Source organism: Rissa tridactyla, chromosome 3 (assembly GCF_028500815.1).
Source record: "Rissa tridactyla isolate bRisTri1 chromosome 3, bRisTri1.patW.cur.20221130, whole genome shotgun sequence".
Lineage (NCBI taxonomy): Eukaryota > Metazoa > Chordata > Aves > Charadriiformes > Laridae > Rissa > Rissa tridactyla.
The window spans coordinates 55508136-55527691 of NC_071468.1; the positions used below are offsets into that span (position 1 = coordinate 55508136).

At 40.6% G+C, this 19556-nt stretch overlaps 1 protein-coding gene across 3 annotated transcripts in view; it reads left to right on the plus strand.

Moving 5' to 3' along the window:
- The window catches only part of SASH1 (SAM and SH3 domain containing 1), a 570737-nt gene that overhangs the window by 470580 nt on the left and 80601 nt on the right, over positions 1-19556 (plus strand). The window lies entirely within an intron of this gene.

Consider the following 19556-nt stretch of genomic DNA (forward strand, 5'->3'; position numbering starts at 1 on the left):
CACTGTCTTCATAGGGAACTCTTCATTTTTCCTGATGTTCTATGAGAGAACCCCCCGTGGCAATTTATACCTGTTGTCTCTCATTCTCATGTCGTGCACCACCGTGAAGAACAGACTCCATCTTTTTGATAACCTCCCCATAGGTACCAGCAGGCTGCCAGTAGGTCTCCTTAAAGCTGTCTTTTCTCCAAGTTGAATAGCCCAGCCCATCTTCCTGGGCAACGGCTCAAGTCCTTGAGCACCTTGGTGCCTCTCCCCCAGACTTATTCAAGTTTATCAATGCCTGCCTAGCACACAGGACTGCAGAGACAGAGATGGTGGTCCAGGCATGGCCTGACAGGTGCCAGGGAAAGAGGAAGAATCGCTTCACTTGGTCTGCTAGTTACACTGCTGTTGACATGGTGTGGGATGCTGCTGGCTGTCATTGCTGCCTGGGCATGCTGCTGGCTAGTGCTAAGTCTACTGTTCCCCCAGGCCTTTTCTGCAGAGCAGGCTGGTCCAGCTAGTCAGTCCCCAGCCTGTGCCAGTGCATGGGCTTGCTCCTCCTCAGGACCAGGAAGGAGCATTTATCCAAGCTGAATTCATGAGGTTCCTGCCAGGCCACTCTGAATGGCAGCCCTGCCCTCAAGTGTATTGACTGCAGCCTGAGGCGGGCATCATCCCTTACCTTGATGGGGGTGCCCTCTGTTTCCTCCTCAAGTATCTAGCAGGATGGGCCCCTGCACTATTCTGATTGTAACTGTCCTCTAAGTACAGCACACCAAACACTACTCAAGTAGCCAGTTTTTCACCCATTCAGTTGTGTAGACTCCCTGGGGAGTACAAAGCCAAACTAACCCGTATGCAGGTCATCTCCATACCTCATTTTTGTTAGGCTTAAGAGGGAACCTTGTAGGAAGCCTGTCAGAGAAACATCGTATCTCTTCACTTGTTGGGTAATTCCTTACTGCTCTGTAATGTGAGTAAATGTTTGTCACTACTTAGGGTATGTATTACTGATTGCTGTGCTTTTTTCATGGTAAACGTCTCTGTTAGTTTTCATAATATTCATAAAGATTATCTGTGACAGAGAAAAAAGCTTTTAAGTCTGCTTTGTTAGGTCTTCGGTGTTAAGTTTGTGTTTCCCAACTGTACTGTATGTTTTTACCTACCAAATTACAGATATTTCTTTCAAGTCTTGTCTCACAGAAAACATATAACTGAAGGAATTATTTTTTTTGTCACTTACGGTTTTTCTGTGGTGGTAACTTTTGTATAACACAGAAACTCATAACCAAAGTATGGTTATGAGGCACAGTGCTGTGGCGGAGCCAGTATGGGATCTGATCACAGTTCTGCAGTTCCTCTACAAGATTAAGTCCTTTAAGGCAAATCTGGTAGCTGAAGTTGTGTAATTGTGTCTTCTACCTTTGCTTCCCCAGATCCTAGCACTGACTAGCAGCAGGGAGTGGTTTGTGTCCTTTCTCTAGCAGCTGTACCTGATGATGTGGATTACTTAAGGCCACTTTCTTTCTTCTTGGGACTCCAATTTAGCAACTGAGAGGCTTCCCGAGGTTGTACAGACTATGAACTTCAGTTACACAATGAATGGCTGCAGGATCAAGGCAGAGAGAGTCATCTCCTTTGCCCCACTGAAGTTTGCTAGTTCTTTCTTTATTTTTAAATGAAGAAAAAAAAAATCAAATGTATTTTGCAGATCTATTGCTGCCAAGAAGTTCCAAGTGTTAAACAAAAGGTTATTGCAGGAAACCCCCTTGTAAACAGACCCTTGAGGCTTTTTTGCAGAGAAACTGATGGCAGAGAATCATGGTTCTTGTGAAAACCCCCATGCTTGGCATACCTGGTGTTCTGGGTAGCTGTTGGCAGCAGTGAAACCTCTTTCCTGGCGCTCTTGGAAGGCAGCTCCTGTCCTGGGTAATGAAGCATGCCTTATGGCAGGAGAGGACTCCCTTCCATTTAGACAGATGGGCTTAATTTGGCTCCCTTAGCTTCCGAAGCTGCAGAAGTCAGGCTGGGGAAAGCCATGTGAGCTTAATTAACTCACATCAAAGGTGCAGAGCTTCATGCTGGTTTAAATATATGTGAGCTAACCCAAGACAGGCCAGGGAGTGATTCACTAGTTCATTCTGCTCAAGAGAAGCTATAGGCAGAGAAAGTGGCTGCATGAAAAGACATCATGGAGATTCCTCTTTAGTGGCTCTCTTATTGAGTTTGCTCACTCTAGTTAGTCCAGTGATGACTTCTTGAACTGTCAGGTCAGAGAGAAGATATTGCAATTGGAAATGAAATTAGTGCTCAATTTTTGCTATGTCTGTCACAACTATAATACAGTTTCTGGACATCAGTTATCTATAGTTTCATGCGTTATCAGCAGAATGGCTATTAGCTTGGTTCCACAGCAACAGTATCTAAACAGCGCTGACTGCAACTGAAACTTGCTCTTATCAACAAGTAGGCAGGCTTGACTTAGGTACACAGGGAGCAGCCATGTTGACTAGAATGGGTTTTCAGTGTGATAGTATGCCTGTTTATAATCTGCAGCAGAAACAGGAGTTGATTTAAGCAGTGGAGATGCTGAGGTGACTGCAAAAGTACTAATGTGAAAGACAGAACGGAAGAGCGACTCATTTGTTGTGATGTTTTTCCTCACTTTACAGCTTGAGGAAAGGTAGTATATTTGCAGAGGTTTTGGAATAGTGAATGGGGAGCAGTGCCAGCTTCCTAGCATATCCCAGATGTGCTATGATAGCAAAAAATATGCACCAGATTAGCAAATATATGCAGCCTCAAAATTATTATGCTCCAGTAGTATTGGGCTGTTAGTGTAGCCTAGCTTTGCTCTGCCATACGTTGCTCCCCTAGCAGGGGTGAGAAGAGACAGTGCTGTCTATGTACCCTCTCTTCCCAGCAGTGGGGTTGTGCCAGAGCTTGGAGGTGGGCAGTGCTTCTGCTCTTCCTCCCCCTGCCCCCCTCCCGATGGTCTTCTCCCTCCCTTTAATAAAGGGCTAGAGCAAAGCAGAGCTGACATGCATCTAGTGCTAGTGCACATTTCCAGGGTTTTGCTGGAGTGAAGGTTACTGAATCATGAGAAGGGGCTACCATAGGATAAACCCAACCCCTGCACCGAGATCAGCTCTAAATGAGGAATAAGAGGGCGAGGGGAAGAGTCTCTGACAGCTCTCTCAAAGCTACAGATTCCACGTGCAAAAAATTTCGTAAAGCAAAAGGTATTGGGATACATCTTTAGATTTTATTATTGTGAAAGATCAGGCAATCAGCAGCTGTGATACAGCTGGGAGACTGCAGCTTGATTTTTTTGGATGGTAGTTCTGATGTCTTTCTCTGAAATGCAGTATGAGTGATAAACAGTACGTAGCAGAAACATGAAAGGCTAAAGTTAGATTTGAAGCTGCTTTTACTGAATGCTCTGAACAAAGAGAAAGAGTGGGTCACCCTAGGGGTCAAAGTGTCCTCTAAAAGTTGCACAGAGAGGCTGCATCAGGAGGATCGATGTATTAATAAAGAAGTGCCTGAGCTGGCAGAGCTTTGCCAGGAACATGTATTTAGCGCCAGCTTGCCCAGGTTGCCCTTTGTAGCGTTTCCACTGGAAGGACAGAAATATGAACTGTTTATTACTGCTTCTGTACACGTTGAAATAATTTTAAGCTGTTTGGGAGCAAGTGTTGATATCTTGATTGTATATTGTATTTTCTAATCAGCTCTCCAGCCTTTCCTATCAGACCATGGCCATTTCAGTCTAGATATCCTGCCCTGGAGTTGAATTTTTAAAAAAATCACTTGGTAAAATCGTTTGGGGGAGCAGCATATCTTATAACAAAACAGTAGCTGCAGATGGATCTGAACACAGAGTATTTTTCCAAATGGTAGTGCCGTCAAGGATTGTTAGTTGTCCCAAACCACGATAACTGCTTTTTGCATTTGGAATTTTGCCTCTGTTTTCGTAATGGAGAATGTGCTTGTGTTTGGACGTTAATGTTTGTGAACAGCATGGGAGTTGCCCACATTTCCTAGCATTTGGCCTATTCCTGTGCTCCATGTGGTTTTTTGGCTGAGGAAAGACTGCAGTCGAAGTAGATATAGTGGATTTTCAGGCCCATAATGGATGTATCACTGGTAATATTGAGCTGGACATCTGCTAAAATGCAGTTACAGCCAGAAAAGTGACTCTGTGAGGATGGCACCTTGTTACTGCTCATACTTGCTTCCTTTGTATCTTCAGGATCATATCTGCCTGGCTCGCTGACAAAACCAGGTTCGCCTTGCCTGTCAGCAGGGCAGGACGGCATTGATATAGCTGTGAAAGAGCAAACTGCATTCTGTTGTCACATCCATCACTAACAGCGGCCAGCTAACTGTGGCTGCCAAGGTCTGTATTGTAGCTGACGATCTTGAAGTCAAAGAACAGCTTGAGGTTTTCTGATGGACACTGACAGCTACGGTTGTGGCACTGAGAAGCTACACTAATCTTTTGATTTGTAAATTACATAAATTTAAATGAATGCCAATGGAAAGCTATAAGGCACACAAGTATACCTCTTTTTTTCCTCCATCCATTTAATTCATTTCAATGTGTAAAAGGGGAAGTGTTCAGAATGTCCGTGTGTACGTGGTGGTAAAGTACAGTGCATGTTTTTGACAAAATTACTTCCCTAATCCCGTGTGTTTTTTCAGTACGTGCACACATGCAAAGTCAGAAAATAGAAATGCACGTAAAACCAATGTAAGTTTCTTACTTTGCTGCCCAACATGTATGTAGTCCTCGTAAGTCTTCGCTGGTTTTGAAAGATGCTCAGCAACCAGTTGTTTGATTACAAATGGAGTTGGCCATCTAGATAATGCCGTGATGTGTAAGTGGTATATGTCCAGCAAGGCAGAGTGGAGGAAAAGTGAAATGTAGAGTAATTAGTAATTTGACTGGTAGAGTAATTAGGCTTTAACCTTTTTAGAGGTGTATTTGGCTGATAGGGTACTGCTGGTTAGCAATATCATAAGACTACTTGAGAACCTAGCCAACCTTCACTGAAGGAGACTAAAATACCCCAAACTGTTGCAGTCAGTGATTTCGGTGTATTTCAGAAATCTCCATGGGACTTTGCCACCGAAGCTGGAGTTATGATGCTGAACGTCTTTGTGGAGTCTGCCTGTGCCTGCTCTAAAGCTGGCTCTAGCCATGTCTGATAGTCCTTGCATCTTACAGACATTGAAATCTCAGGAACCTAAAATAGACTGCTTATTCCCTGCCATGAAATGATCAGCTCTGCTTTGCAAATGCAATACTGGCTGCTTTTACCTTTGTCCTCAGAGGACACCTCTATATCTTGCTGGAACAGGATCCCGGTGTTTTATTTTGTCTTGCTGGCTGCAAGAGGCTCTCCAAAGTATAAACAACATCTGAGTTGGATTAAAAAAGTATCTACAGCACAAAAAAAGAGCTGGAGAACACACAGATAAGACTTCCTAAATTCTGGAGAGTTTCCAGGCCTTATCAGGCAGACACACAAAAGAAAAAGTAGCAGCAAAAGTAATGGACTTTTAAGCACTTTTTTTTCCTCTAGTATAGCTTGAAATAGAGGGGAGGTTTGCCTGAATATAAGATGCATAAAGTAGATTTACATAGAAAATGTATAATAGAGATTTACTGCGTGTGCAGGCTCAGTCTCTCAACATTTTAGGCTTTATCTTCATAAGTAAAATTCGTAGTAATTTTTTGATCATTAATGGAGCTTTTCAAAGGTAGACACAATGGAAATTCTGGAAAAGACAGGCTATTTTTAGTGTCTCATGTATCACACACCAAGACAGCAAAGGAATTTATATACAGAGCTAGCATTAAGCCTGAAAATAAAGCAAGGCTTGTTCCATACACAGCAAAGCCAATACGGTTCTTAGTCCACTTAGTACCAGCAGACTAAGTTAAAAATCTCTCAACTTTCTACAAGCTAATGATCTCCTGCAGCCTCACCACTGTTTTTCTTGGAAGCCCACTTATGAATAATCCCTTAAGCAAAATCTGTTTATAGGCATACTTGGTAGGCTGGAGACTCAGCAGACTGCGCAGCTGTGGTGGGTTTGGTGACCTTATCTTCCTTTCATACATTTGGAGGGTCCTTGCTTTTTGGAGCAGGATCTTCAGTTTAACACTTCTGGTCTTCTGAAAATGTTGTTTTGCCAACGTCAGTGTTACAGGAAGAACAGGTTGTCAAAGGTAACTGAACTGGCAATACTGATATGAATAGAATATTTATATTATAAATAGAAAAAATAACTCACTTCTGGTAGTCTGACTGGTACTTGTGAAGGAGAGAATTCTCCTTAGTGTTATAAATGCTTTTCTAGCTGTTCTTAATCTTTTAGCATCATCTGTAATGATTTTTCTTGTCCCTTTACATTCACCAGGACTCTTACTTTGAACCTAAGATCAGTTGAATATATTCTTACTGTGCTGTTCTTTTATCCTAGAAGCAGAGCATAGCTGGTGGAACTGACAGACTAGATTTGTATTAACTCTGTGATTTAATCTCATCGGAGCCTGAGGATTTTGGGGGAGAGGGAATCGGTTGACTAACTTCAGCTCCCTTTGTGGTTTTTTTTTTATTTTTTTGTTTCTCCCCTCTGAATTTAAAAATGACAGCAAAAATGGAAATGTACAGCAGCATCGTGCTATCTGGACCATTGGATAAATTTCATTGCAAGGGATAGTATTGTTAAAAAAGAAAGCAAATTAAATTGTCATTTAAGAAGTTACATCTCTGAGGGGAAAAAAAACCAAACCAAACAACCAAAAAAAAAAACCAACAACAGAAAAAACAAAATCACCAAAACACCCAAACTCTGTGGTGAACAGTTTCTGTGGCATGCAGCCCAGCTTTTCACATATTACTAGAAGAATTCCAGAATACCTAGCTGAGTGGCCTTACTCTGGGAAGCACAGCAAACATGTATTGACTGGGTCAGCAGAGTGTCAGCCTTTTGTAACACGGTAGCAGCTAAACCAACAGAAGAATGAACCTAGGAGGTGTAACATCTTGTGTTTAAATTACTCCTCTTTGTCCCTCAGTCTGACTCCACATGCAGCCTCTACGTACCTTCCTTTTGTCCCCCAGCCACTGCTCTGCAATCCATCTATGTGTGTTGAAGATGGCTGATCGCAACTTCAGATGTCAAGTAAATGTTGCACTAGTTTGCACTTCTAAGCCCTCAGGTAGGGGAACACCACCCTGGGTCCTCAAGGAATAGTAAGGTTATTGCTCAAGACAGAAGTCTTGAAGGTAGTGAGGTATTCAAAAAAACACACTTGTAAGAACTGTAACGGCCTTGCACGTCATCAGGGAAAACAAACAGGTCTTAATCAAGAATAAATCAAGAGCATGTTGTGATGAGAATGAGAAACACATCATGAGCATTTGTGCACATCTGGATGTGCTTTGGAACATCTGTTTCTCCACAGCAGAAGGACGGTCCTCCAACGAAGATGCCCAGAGGAAGGCAAGCCTTCATCTGCGAATTCAAAGGGCTTGGTTTCTTTTCTTTTTTTTTTTTTGTTTTGTTTTGCCAGCCTGGCCCTACTCTTCATGATGTAGGTTCTGATGCTGCACAGCTACTCTCCTTTGATCTCTCCAAGCTTTATCTTCTCCCAGGGTTGTGTAGGTTTCCTGTTCCAGCAGTGTTGCCTGAAGCACATGGAGAAATGCTCCATTTCAAACAAGATGGTCTGTGAATTTTGTGTTTGAAGAAGAACTCAAGCAGTTCGAAGAGATGTGATTTCTTTGGTGATTGATCAATCTGTTTTCCACAAAATAATAAAAAGGAATGGCTGTCAGCTGGGAACCCCTCTTCTTGACTCCCATGTGTCAAATCCTTCTTGATTTATATTTGTAAGTTTTCCCTGGCAGTTCAGATTGCAGCTGTGTTTTATGTAAGGGAATGAAGTAATTTGGGATTACTACATCCATATTTTCCCTGACTCTAAGTCTTTTTTGGCTGTTCAAGCAAATTGAGTTGGAGAAGGCAATAATCCCGTAAAAATATACGTATGAAAATGGATGGGTAATATTTTGCAAAAGGATTAAATTTCAGTAGCTTATCAGAGGGATGAATATCTTGTGTTGCTGGGCATGATGAATAAAATCAGTCATGGATTAGAAACTAATTAAAGACGAAAGACTTGAAATGATTAGCAAAGTTTGGAATTAATAAGTTCCTTATGAAAGACATACTGGTCATTTTTTGCTTATGTCTGTGTTTGTTTTGCATGTTACTGTTGAAGTTCCTGACAAGACCACAGTTATCATCATTTGGTTTAGGCTCCATGTGAAAATAGTGGCAGTATGGTTGTGTATCCAGGCTCATTTAAGGATGTAAAGAAGGATGTTTGCAGGAATAATGTCTTGTTAAATCAATGGATATAGCTGTGGAAAAATAGACAAGCTTTTCATCATATAAGGCTTACGTGATGCCATCTGGATAAATTAGGAAAATAAAAAAGCTAGCAAAAGTAAAATCAGGATTTGGAAGCTTCCGTTAAGACAAACTATACTGATAAATTAAACAGTATTTGAAAGAAGTCCATCTCCCCTTCGCCTATAAGGGGCCCATGTTTTGGGCTTCAGTCAGCTTTCTGTCTTGGAGCATCCATAGACCTGTTCAGGTTTCTCCTAATTCTGGTATCCCAGCAAAGGTTAAGCCATAGTTCAAGTCCCTTTTGACATAAGAGATAGCTTTTAAAGTTTTGCAGCATGTGGGAGATGCTGAAAGTCATGCAAATAAGGAGGAAGTCAGTCATCAGAGTTGCTTTACTGTGTTCATGTGGTTAACTATTGAAAGCCACATAATTGGAGCCTTCAGTTGCTAGCCTACACAGAAGCTCACAAAGTAGTTTTATTTCCCCTTTGTGTAGCACTTTCCACCATTGAAGCCCTTTAAAAACATTAATTAGTTTTTGTTGCGTTCTTTGAGGTTGGTAATTTGAGTGCCATTATCCCTATTGAGGCCTTGCCTCCCTGAGATTCAGCTGCTGATGAAGTTTTACTTATGTAATTCCTGAATTCTTCCTCTGTAACCACGTGAGTGATTGAGTGGCGCAAAACTTATAGCAAATTCAGAACAACTTAATAACAGACAATGGCATTAGTCTGGGTCTACCTCAGTGTAGCTGTGAACAAATACTGGCCCCAAGAGCTAATTAAGCAGTGCGTGGGCAGTAAATGACAGACAATCTAGGTGACCCGCGGCTCAAGCATGAAGTCCAGTCCACTAGACCACACTTGAAAAAAAACAAAATTCAAATGTATCTTAAAATTGTGCCAGACGATTACAGCATTCCTGATCTAGCATCTTTCAGAGAACTGACCTATTTTCCTCTGGAGTACGGAGGTCCGGTGGAGTCTAGCTCTACCGGTCAATAGCTCACTGCCAGCCATCTCTTCCTGCTGTCCTGCCTCTACTGTAAATAATTGTCTGATGTACAGCAGGATTAATGTTAATATAAATGCAGAGACAGAGGGCTGTGCTACTCCACTGTGGAGCAGGCTTACGTTTCTTCAATGATGTATTAGTTTCTCTGGAATAACGTTAGCTGGTGATGGCTGAAAAAAAAATGCTATTTCATTAAGCCCCAAACTAAATGTTTCATTCTGAACACCTGTGGGAAAGTACGAGAAATGAGGGGCATGGTGTGCAAAGTAGTAGTAGGTGGTGGTTTGATCCAGCAATGTAGGAAACCAAAGTCTGGTTCTCACCTCTGCCTGAGGAAACTTGAACTCTTATCTCCTATCTTGAAGTAGAGAGCTCTGCAGTTCAATATTGCGTAGTCTTCTTAACCTTATCTGTTGATCAACCCTATTCGCATATATAAACAGTTCCTGGTGTAGCAATGGGAATACCAGTGTCTCATCTTCCAGGTAGGCATCTTCTCTACAAAGCTAGTGAATCTCTTCTTCTTTACTTGCAAGTTAAATAATTTAAATATTTTAAACGGTGGAACGGTGTAGGAATATGAATCTTAGCCTAATGGGTTTTGGCTCCTTTTTTATTATTTTACATTTTTTGGTTACTTCACATTGGAATGATACTCTCTAAATAGGAGACAAGCTGCTGACCCTCTAGCAAAATTCAAGTTTATTTTTCCTGATTGCTGTTTTTGACTCCGTAACTAGTTTGGATAACTTTTTGTTTGCAGGATAGACAATAGCAAGCATATTATCTCCCTTGATCTCTTTGTTTATGAGTGGTGTCCCAGGTTAACAGCAAGACTAGAATTTAGCTTAATGCTAGGCTGGATGAGCATTTTAGGGGACTTGGTAACTTTGTTTTTCCTCCTTTGAACTGAGTTATGTTTAGCCTTAGTGAATTAGTTTTGTTGTGGCTATTGAATTGCAGGTGGTACCTGTAAACTTACACCTTTGCTCTTGCTACAAGGCAGATGTCTTGTAGTAGTCATCCTGATTTGCTAAGAAATGTTAACATTTCCCAAAATTTCTTTAAACAGTGGAAATGGAAAAACACCATGATTTGCAAAAACTCCTAGACTTGTCTTCGGTAATGTGGAAATATGGTATCTCAGGAAGCTTTCCATGACTGAATCACAAGGGGTGGTTAAACATGGAACACATGTTGTTAGAAACATGTAGAAAAACAAATTAAATCTATTCTTTTTCAGTGTGTTACAGTTTGGCTAGGGTAAACAGTTATTACAGAAGCTAACTAGTCATGAATTTTTCTCACTGAATTTTTGGTCCAAAGGAGGTTGAGAGAAAGGTAAGCATAAATTTTGGCAATTGGACATGCTCTTTGGAGCTTCCTGCTCAGTTTTTCCACTCTTGTAGGGGTTTTTGGGATACTTAAAACTTTTCAGGTACAAGAGGTGACAAGTGCTGAAGAAAGGAGCCTCAGCTTTGGGCAAGTAAGAGCAGAATAAGGAATCCAACAGAGTCTGGAACAGATGCCCCACGAGCTGAGACCTCTCACTGCGTTTGTCAGGCGAAAGAAGGGAATTTGGTCATTGCTTGCTCACAAAGACGAGGAGTGAAATGCTAGAAGGTTCAGTGAGTAGGTCACTAGAAAACTAAGCTGGGCTAAAGGAAGACAGGTGATGCACCTGTCTGATGGCTGCAACGGAAAAAATTGCCACAAAGCAGGGACCTGTTTTTACTTATGTGAGCCCTGAACTGGCTACGTTGATCATAATACTGTAACGGTATAATATATTTTAAAGTATGATAATAAGTAATAACCAAAAAAACCCCAGTAACGCAGCACAACTTTGGTTATTCTAAGGCACTTTTAAAAAATATTTCAATTCTGTTATGAGTTAGAGCTAGAACGGATACCATGGCTTGCCAGAAACATCATCACTTAGCAGCACGCTCCTTTTCTGTGAATCTGTCATGGTCACTGGCCATAATGCAGGCTCAATTTGAGGCGTGAGGTCAAAGGAGGAGATTTTGAATAGCAGTTTTAACCTTTTCATTACAGGTACCACAGAAGCAGCGGTGAGCCACAGTCAAGCCTCTGATTCCCACTACGATAGGTTGCTCTGAAACTTTGCAAGCTCCAAGATGAAATGAGTCAAAAAAAAAAAAAAAAAAAGAGAAATTAAAGGATTGAAAAAGAGAGTCTTGGAAAGGTTGAACAGTTTCTTCATAGGGTGTTTTATACACTTGAAAGCACGCAGGGATGAAAAAAATAAAACTGAAGTTAGCCATATCTTAGTCCAACTTCAGAAAATGACAGAAGGACTTAAAACTGTTAACTTTTAAGAATAAACTGCACAAGTTTGGTGAAAACATAAGAAGATCTTGAAATATAAAAGCTATTGATTGCATTATACCCTCATTTGGAGCAATGGCAGGGCATGAATATCACAGAATGATAGGGGTTGGAAGGAACCTCTGGAAATCATCTAGACTACCCCCCACTGCTGCAGCAGGTTCACCTACAGCAGGTTGCACAGGATGGTGTCCAGGTGGGTTTTGAATGTCTCCAGAGATGGAGACTCCACAGCTTCTCTGGGCAGCCTGTTCCACTGCTCTAGGGTTTGCATCTTTAACACGTTTCTTCTACTTTTAAAAATTACAAAAATAGAAATGTCTTCCTGACCGTAGTTCAGGCAGTGAACGCAGAAGAAAGCAGGACATTTTAGCTGAGTGAGTGATATCGAAAATCTGAGGTCCATAATGAAGTTTAAAGAGCGAGGCATTTTGCCAAAAGTCACTTCCATGGGAAGCATAGCAAAGTATATTAGGAAAGACTCTGTGTTTTCTTCTACGTCCATGCTGCATAGAACAGGAAATACTTATTGTTTTCTTTAAATAGTGCAAGCACAATTGATCTTCCCTTCTTAGTAGTGATGCATTGAGAGTCTTCTGACTGAAATTTCTAAAACAACAATTATTCAATAGTGGCCTTTGTTGACAGTAAAAGGAGTGTAGTTAGAGCAAGACATCGCAATTGGCTCTCAAGATAATTTGGCTTATAGCAAATTATCTGTTTTGTTTCCTTTCAGCCTTTGGCATAAATGCTTTCTTTAACTCTTCTTTATTGAATCTTGGGGTCCTCCTAGCACTGAAGAATGTTTTACCATTATCTTTGAGGTAGTTGGAGGTGATTCCTTTGGAAAGATATTTCTAGTTGCACCGTAGCAGCTGTGGAACTGTGCTTCAAGTATAAAAGCTTTCATTAGAGATGATTATAGCGTTTTTCAAATCTCTGCCTATAAGCTTATGAGCTCTCTTAAATAGCTAGCTTTCTTGAAAAAATTTTTTCATGATCTCTGGGGCATGGGGGTCTTTGTTTTTATAACCATTTTCCTTTATCATTTTAGGACCACAGTCCTTTTTCACCCTCAGCAGACTTGAAAACAGTAGTGTAGTATTTTCTGTATGAGATCACAGCAGTTTGACAGGACCCAAGGCCTAACAATTTCCTTCTTAGAAAAAAAAAAAAAAAAATCTGAATTTAATCTTATACATAAGACAGGGCCATTCTGTTTCTTGCTGCTAATGCAATTCCCTCTGGTTGATCTCTGTTACCTGAGGGACACCTTGAAAGTCATCAGCTTCATTTACTTGCAGGGAGAGATACCTTGTCAACGAGTGAAACCTAAAAATTTGGTGGCGATGTTCATGTAATCCTTTTCTATATGAATGCATATTCTATTGTGGCAATACTTTAGGCAATGTAACACTTGTAACACAGAAATGCTGACCCCATAGCACATAGAATCTTGCATTATTCATACCCCAAACCCACCCAAAATGGTCGGTTTGGGGTATGAATACATACAAGATAAGCTGCATCTTGTCTCACCTCTTTAGCTGGAGGGAAATGGCACATTTCACTTAACAACTAATAGAAACACCAAAGGAGGTTTGGAAAACTAAAAGGTTGTCTTACATAAATTGGTCTTTTGGCTGTCCGAAAAGTAGAATGAAATTGAGGCTTCTTGAGAGCAAGTGTGACTCATGAATATTTAATTTAATTTTAATAGCTCTCTTTTAATAAAAAGTGGCCTACTAGAAGTTTTTAAGAACCTATTGACTGTCCATGTCTCCAGCTTTGGAGCTTGGTATCTATAAGATACTAAGAAGGGCATGAATAAATTCATCTTGCGTATCAAACTAAGAAAATACTTGGCATCAGTCACCCTGCTTATCCTGGTGGCAGTAGCTGCAGTTGCTCATCTGAGGACTGGAGAGGTGAGCAGGGCTCACAGAAGTTGGACCTTTTTTTTAACATGGTTCATTACCTTCAGAACATGGTAAACCCTTTTGAGTAAGAAGTTACAAACCTGCAGAAAGGGGTTTCACACCAAAAAAAAGTTTCTTGAAACATAAGCATATCATTCTTTGTACCCCTTCTGTTACCAGCAGCTTCAGAGCGACTTGGATGCAGTTATGTTGAGTGGTGAGATATGTTCAACATGGAGGCTGTCATGGACTATTACCATGTATTAGGCATTTATACTGTTCTAATAGTTTTTATCTCTGGGTTTGAGCATAAGACTTTTATTTCCTCTGCTGTTACAGAGCTGCTCAGTGGTGGATGAAAGGTTTTGATTACCAACACTGGATCTGTCAGCTTCTTTCCCAGAGCTGATGTACAATAAAATACCTGAGGAAGTTCTGTTGCTCCAGAATTAACACCTGCCTGTCCCTCAGTGATAGTTCAGATAGTGCCTCTGTATTGCCTTGTTACAGGAGACTCAACGCTATGGGAGAAGCCTCCATCTTGTATCTGTAATAACTCTCCTTCTGCGACACCATCTTTATTCTCAAGGCTGTTCTTCTTACTAGTCCCTATCATCTTCCTCTTCCAACCCTCCCCTTACAGCTCAGCCTCGTGCCCTCCTGCCTTCCTCATTTTACTCCACCCGTGTGTCTTTTCAAAGCTTAGCAACCGTTTCTCTCTTCAGTACTCAAAGTAGCAGAGTCCTTGCAGCACCGTTTCTTCATTCACTTGTCCCGCATGATTTGTTTTATCTTCTCCTGGAGTGCCTCCCGCACCATGCTTTTCTTCCACCCTTCTGCGTTCCTTATTCTTTCTCATAGTTCCCTCAACGAGTTGGATGTTGTTATCTCCTTTAGAGCAGGCGATTTGTGAAAGCAGCTATGCTACTTCTGCAGGATAGCAATAGAAAGAATGTAAAAGATCAGAAATCTGTGCAAAAACCTACCCTTGAAGACTGAGTTGAGGATGGTGCAAATGTAAAATGTCCCTTGAAACACAAAATAAATGAAAAGTTAAGCTGGTACGTTTAGCTTCTCTTCTTCTAGTTTGGGATTAGACATCACGGTAAGCAGTCTGCATCTCAACCACACCACATTAAGGTTGCAACAGCTGCTCTGAGATAAAGTTGCCTGTTATTGCAAATGGATGAGTGGAAATTCTCTCTGTAGTTATGTGTGAAATGTATAAACCAGAAGTGAAACACAGTAGTACCAAGATCTGAATTTTCATGTTGTGGTTGAAGATGGGTTACCAAATGTGTTCTTTTAGGTTTTCTGCTGCCTCAGTCTCTGTTTTGTAGTACTGTTGTACTTCATGGAATTTACCTTGGCTTTATTTTATAATTCTGAGAAATCACCTGGTGCCTCCTTTGCCTCAAGACAGATTCAGCTCTGCTTATCATTCCCAACAGATGTTGATCTGACCTGTCCTTAAAACTGTCCTAGCATGTCAATTCCACTGTCTCCCTAGGCAAACTATTCTACTGTGCATAGTCTTTACCTTTGCGTGTTTTTATTGGTATCTTACAGACATCTCTCTTTAACTTTTGCTGTCTTTCATGGATGCCAAAAATGTCCTTCTTTCCAGGAACTTTTTTATATTTATGAAGGGCATGTTCTCCCTCCTCCCCCCCACCTTCCTCCTTTTTTTTTTTTTTCCTCCACTCAGGTTAAACAATGCTAATTTCCAACACCACCCTTTTTTAGACCACTCACGAATACCCCTGTTTCTTTTTCTGGACTCTGATCAGTTTTCTGCCTCTCTTTTTCAACAATGGTACCAAAAACTGAGCATGTGATTGCACCTGAGGTCTTAGCAGGACTGACTAGAGCAGAAGGGTTGGTAGCACACCATTATCTTGTTTATATTTGTAACACAATAGTGGTTCTTTACGCAGCAACATGATACTAAGATTTATGCTTGAATTATGATTCATGGTAATCCCTACACTTTTTTTTTCCGCCAACCTGTTAGCTCTCCAGATGTTCCCCACCCTGGATCTCTTTGTCTGGGTAATTCTGTCTTAAATGCAGTACCTTTCAGTTCTCCATGTTTAATAGCATCTGATTTCCCAACATTAGGCCAGAATAACCTGCTTTTTCATCAGTTATTTCCCTAGCAGTTGTTTTGGATTGACATGTTTGTTTTTCTAGAATGAAGCCTTATATGAAAACAACCTTTGTCTGCGTAATGGATAATGACAGCACCTTCCAGCCCTTTGCTCCTTGGTAATAGAAGTAGACAACAGTCGCTCTTTGCACCTTTCTCGTTTGATCTATCAGCAGAGATCAAGCATGTATTTATCGATCTAATATGTATATGTGTGTGTATATATATGTGTATATGTATATATATATATATATATAAAAAATACATGTGGGTATATTTATATAGAACATGCTAACTTTGGCAATAATTAGGCAAGGTTCTGGGGCGGCAGTTTTTAATTGAGCAGTCCCGTTATGTGCTCCCTTAGTCGTCTTAATTGATGTAGATGTTTTTTCAGCTCTTTCTGTAAAGCACATGCCCCTGTGGATATTTGTAGGAAAGAGTCAGCCTGTAAGTAAGAGCGACAGTGAAGGGTCCAGAGAACCCCCTGTATTTACATGTGACCTTGCAAAAAGATGGAGGGAACTTAACCTGTCTCAACACTGAGGCCACGTGCAAAATGTTAGATAGTTTATTCAGTGCAAATTATATTCCACGGGTTGGTTTGGTATATACTTGCTATGTAGAAAATTTTTGCCGTCCTCTCAAGTGGAGTTACCGGTATGATGAAGTTGTTTTATTCATAATGCCTGCTTTAGTCACTATTTATTGATTTCTGTAGTGGAGCCTTCCATAAATTTAGTTATGAATTACTTGATCTTGAACCCCGAAGGCCTTATTTATTGCTTGCTGCTGTAAAGACAAAACAAGAGGTCAACTCAGGCAGTAACACGACTGCCATCCAACCTTCCTTTCAGTAGAACTGAGCTGTAAAAATAAGTGTTTGTTGTTTTTTGTCATTTTCATGTAATATTAATGCCCACTACTTAGTATAGGATTTTAAACTTTCCTGAGATGTTCACAAACTAAACACAGTTGCATTCCTCCTGTGCCTGATGACTTTGAAATCCAATGACAAACTATATTGCATAGATTTACAATTATATAATTGCTTTGTGAAACAAAATTATTTATGTAACTTGTTTCCCAATGTCCGACATCCTGGTGTTGTATGGAATTATATTTTAAACTCCTGATTTAGTTTTTATTGTTTCAAAACCAGTATCCTGAACGTGTCTTATGATGGGGAAAACTATTGTTTTTAATATAGGTGTTTGTCTGCCACTTTCTTAGTTCGCAGACTATTTTATGATCTCGTTTTCATTAATGTGAAATAGTACCCTATTCACAAACATTCCTGCTGAAATTACTTTCCTGTTGTCGCCCCCCGCCCCCCCCCCCCCCTCCCCCCCCCGACTTTTCTGTGGAAAATACAATCTTCATCAAAAATATTTAAAACCATACAGGAAAGGGGACTTCTGCAGTGCTCACTTGATTTGTTTGTAAAATATCATTGTAGAAGTGTAAGGGCATATCGTGTAAAATAGCTTCTGTCCTTCACCAACATCATGACATCTCTTTCTGAAAACACATTTTCAGGTAATGGTTTATGAGTGCCCTGAAGAGGACAGACTGTACCTACAGCACTCTGAGGAGTTACTTTCGTTTTGTGCCGTGGTATTACTGCGTAGGCAGACAGATTATTGTTATATATGACTTGCATCTGTGCATTGCACAAAGGTGGGTGCTAAAATATTCATTTTACAGATGGTTAGAGAGAGGCATACGGAAGTTATTTAACTTCTTAGAAGTATTTGGTTTTGATCCGGTGCCTATTGACAGAGTCCATTCTCTTGACTGGGTGTGGATCAAGCCTGTGATGAGACAGTGGCCGGGTTTGACTGATGACAAATGATGCTTCTTCAGCGACACTGAGAAATAACACAGCAAACGGGAGTTCCTGGTGTTTGGCATACAGGATGTGCTGCTGCTTTTGGTTTCCACATTTTCTTGACAGTTGGCTGTGGGCCATTTCTGGATTTTCGTTTGCCAAGATAAATTTTCTCAAAATTGCAAGAAAATAAATTAAGCTTGTAAGTGTTGAATGTAGTAATGTTCATTCTCTGGAGTTGATGGAAATTTCAGGATATTCATTCAGACCTATGTGAAAGGCTCGGCAAGTGCAGAAAGCGGCAATCACCAAAGGAACATAAATTTGCGTTTGAAGGAGTTGCAAAAAAAATTAAGGACATTCTGTTTAAGGGATGTTAGGTCAGAAGAAGACGGGGAGAAAATAAAGTATATTCATAATGCTATCCATTTAAATAATCTAGAAAAGGTAATCTTGTGCAGTCAGGAGAGATTTTTCTGGAGGAGTGGAAGGCTCTTTGTGGATGGTTCCCATTTCTCATTAATATGTGGGACACACCTTAAGTCTCGTTTGCATTGCTAGGTTAGGACCTTATCTTAAGTAGTCAGCAAGGCAGTGCTGATAACGTGAAAATATTTGCAGATATTGTGAAATTGGCATATAGAAACAATTACATTATGGCTACACAGGGAATTTATGGAGATCATAAATATGTTGGTTTAATTAGGGGCGCAGTGCTTACTGCTGGCACGTTCTCCTCCAAGTCTGATTTCAGAGCACAATTACTAAATGTTTTTGTCAAAACGGGAAGTTTGAGGAAGAAGATTAAGTTGGGTACTTCAGTTGGGTTTTTTATGTGAGTGGTGGAAGTATAGTCGCAGTCCATGAAGTCTGCAAGGCTGTTTGTGTGTGTGTATCCAGAGTCAGAGTTCACACAGAGCAAACCATGAATTGCTGCATAAATCAAAATTGTAACAATAAGAGATGTTACCTCAGCTTGGCATGCACGCTTTTAATAAAGCAGGGCAAATTAAGAAGAATGATTTTTTTTTTCAGGAAATTGGATTGTCGTAAAAAAAAAAAAGCAATTATACTCTTTTGTTCCTCCCTCCATTTATTTTTTTCAAAGTGATTATTTACTCTAAAAAATTAGGGACCTGACAATAGCCATGCAGTTACATACATAAGGTAGGGTTAAGTACGTAGCCTACTGAACAAGACTTTATCTGTTTGCTGGGGCATTTGCCAACTTTGCTTTCACAAAGGCTATTGGTAAAATAGCTGCTCACTCTCGCTGTGTTTTCTCTTTCTGCTTTCTTGGACCCCTAGAGTTAGCTACCCCTGCCGTTAGTTAGCAAGTCTAATTAAACGAGCAGAAACACCACATACACATCCCTATGAGAATGTGGAGAGAGAGCTTTGTCTGGGACTGAGTGTGAGACAGTCACAGGGTGTTTTGTGGTTGTTTTCTCAGATGATCCATCTTGTTGGCGGTTTTCAAGGCTGGTCTTGGCAATGGGGTGGCTGCAGTAGCAGAATCCTCTCTGGGCAGCCAGCTGTGCACCATGGGCTGAGTTGAGACAGTATGCGCTGATGGCCATCAGCTGCAAACGCAGGGCACAAAGGAAAGGAGATACACGCTGTAATTGTAGTTATTTTTACCTCTGTATGGCTTTTTTGAGGTGTTCAGGCAGCTTCACAAAAACTTTGATAAAGCAGTGAAGTACCATAGGTAAGAATTCTTGTTTCCAGACAAATATATTGAGACACAAAGGGTTTAAGTAACTCCCTTGAGATAATAAAGTCAGTAGCAGAACTGAAAGAGGAACTCAGTATTTTTAATGTCTAGATTACTCTTTTAATGTTTTGTGAGTGCCATTCACAGAAGGTG